Source organism: Octopus bimaculoides, chromosome 11 (genome assembly GCF_001194135.2).
Source record: "Octopus bimaculoides isolate UCB-OBI-ISO-001 chromosome 11, ASM119413v2, whole genome shotgun sequence".
NCBI classification, from domain to species: domain Eukaryota; kingdom Metazoa; phylum Mollusca; class Cephalopoda; order Octopoda; family Octopodidae; genus Octopus; species Octopus bimaculoides.
The window spans coordinates 66,466,484-66,468,983 of record NC_068991.1 but is presented as its reverse complement, the minus strand read 5'-3'; the positions used below and the strand labels follow the sequence as shown (position 1 = coordinate 66,468,983).

Genomic DNA, 2,500 nt, shown 5'->3' with positions numbered 1-2,500 from the left:
ATTTTCCGAAGTCTACAGAAGTGCTCTTTTGTTATTCTGGCTTTAATGAAAGCAACCAACGTATGCAACATTCATATCGATTCCGAAGAACTTGTAGCTTTCATCATTAGAGATTAGAGGAGATAGGCAAACCGTTGATGTACATGTTATCTGTCTGGTCGACAATCTTTTTTCGGTTGACTTGCCCAAACTCCATTCCTATATCTCGTGAGAATTTTTATTTAGAGCAACATTATCAATGTATCCTTCTTGTATGTATGTATGTATGTATGTATGTATGTATGTATGTATGTATGGGAGAATTTACGAAAAAAACAACAACAGACGAGGACAAGTGGTGTAAACAACAAAAGGATGTATTAGTTTAATGCTCGGGAATAGAGAAAGTCTTTAACGTTTCGAGCTACGCTCTTCAACAGAAAGAAATAAGGAGAAAAACAAGGAGAAAAACAAGGAGAAAAACACGGAGAAAAAAATTTTAATGTAGTGGTCAGCGATCTATGTATGTATGTATGTATGTATGTATGCATGCATGCATGTATGTATGTATGTATGTATGTATGTATGTATGTGTGTGTGTGTGTGTATGTATGTATGTATGTATGTATGTATAAAAGGAACAAACAACATTTTAGAGAAACTGACGGTAGTCTGCGTTGGTAAAATTGTGTTAATCGGTGAAGTTTAAAGTTTCTTAAGTTCTACACCGTTGAGAGAGGAGATTCCGCAAAAAATTGTTCATCAGGAAGAGAGAAAAAGTTCTTTCGTTGTTTTGTTGTAAAATCAGATTCATTCTTTTTTCTCAAGTTCCTACACACTTTCATTTCGTCTTTGGTACTGAAATGTTCTCCACTCCTGCTCCATACGGACACCCATGCAGCTAGAAACAGCAATCATATCTCTCGCAAATTACACCCGACTGACTTTCAAGAAGCGGGATACATTCAATAATGTTCCTCTAAATAAATATCAGGATGGTCACTGCTGGAGTGGTTTTGATCCCTTAATCATAAGCCTGTTCAATGAAGGCAGACACGTGATTAAGCAACGAGTACAGCAACGGTAATAACAACGAATTGGTGCTCACTAGTTTCCATCATAATCTCCACCTTGTTTTATTTAACGTCTTCAATAACCCTTTCTACTATAGGCTCGATTTATGACATTTTTGAGAAAAGAAACCACTCGATAACATCGACTCCAGTGCTCGACTGATATATATTTCATCGACCTCGAAAAAATGAAAGGTAAAATCGACCTCGGCGGAATTTGAACTCAGAATGTAAAAACGGACGAAATGTTGCTAAGCATTTTAGCCGGCGTGTTAACGATTCCGCCAGCTCGAAGCCTTAACGCCTTATTGTTGTTGTTGGCACTCCGTCGCTTACGGTGTCGAGGGTTCCAGTTGATCTGATCAACGGAACAGCCTGCTCGTGAAATTAACGTGCAAGTGGCTGAGCACTCCACAGACACGTGTACCCTTAACGTAGTTCTCGGGGATATTCAGCGTGACACAATGTGACAAGGCTGACCATTTGAATTACAGGCACAACAGAAACAGGAAGTAAGAGAAAGTTGTGGTGGAAGAGGACAGCAGGGTTCGCCACCATCCCCTGCAGGAGCCTCGTGGAACTTTAGGTGTTTTTGCTCAATAAAAACTCACAACGCCCGGTCTGGGAATCGAAACCACGATCTTACGACCACGTGTCCGCTGCCCTAACCACTGGGCCATTGCGCCTCCACCTTAACGCCTTACTAAATAATACAACTACAGTGGTGTGCAAATTGTGAATTTCCTTCTTAACTTCATCTACTTTGATTTATAATTTCCTGCACTTGTTGTCGAGACGGATCGTTGTTTTAATAAGACTGCAGTTTACAAAAATATCCGGTAATTAAGTAGTGGACATGTTTTGATGTTTGTGAAATGTTTTGATTAAATTAAATTCAACTTTTTCTAAAAGAAAAATCAAAAGAGACATAATTCTTTCCAAGAAAATGACAAATGACTAAAGATGTTGCTTGATCAGTAATTAAGTAATTACATCATTAAACAGTGTGTTACAAGCGGTTAAATATGTCTGTCGTTTGCAGTGAAGCGAAGAATATTGGGGGCTTAGTGATGTATATTCCATAATGGGGCATAAATATATCTGTATGTCTGTGCGTAATATGTACACACACACACATACACACGTACATGCATGCATACATACATACATACATACATACATACATACATACATACATATTTTCGTGAGGGTACTGAAAAGCTCCTGAATTTGGGTAAAAGAAAATACAGGAGGATCAGTTAATTATGATTCTAATCAAGATATTCTCCTCTCAGGTTCACACACTTATTGCAGCGGTCCTTCAGTTTCTCTAAGTCACGGAAAAGAACTCGGAAGGTTGGGCCTCAAACAAGGCCTTTCGTGATACTCTTAAAGCCAGGAACTTTTCACCATCCCTTCGTATACATATATATTTATATATACACAAA

General features: G+C 38.4%; 1 long non-coding RNA gene across 1 annotated transcript in view; it reads right to left on the bottom strand.

The window, feature by feature from the left end:
* The window catches only part of LOC128249103 (uncharacterized), a 65,320-nt gene that overhangs the window by 39,509 nt on the left and 23,311 nt on the right, over nucleotides 1-2,500 (bottom strand). The window lies entirely within an intron of this gene.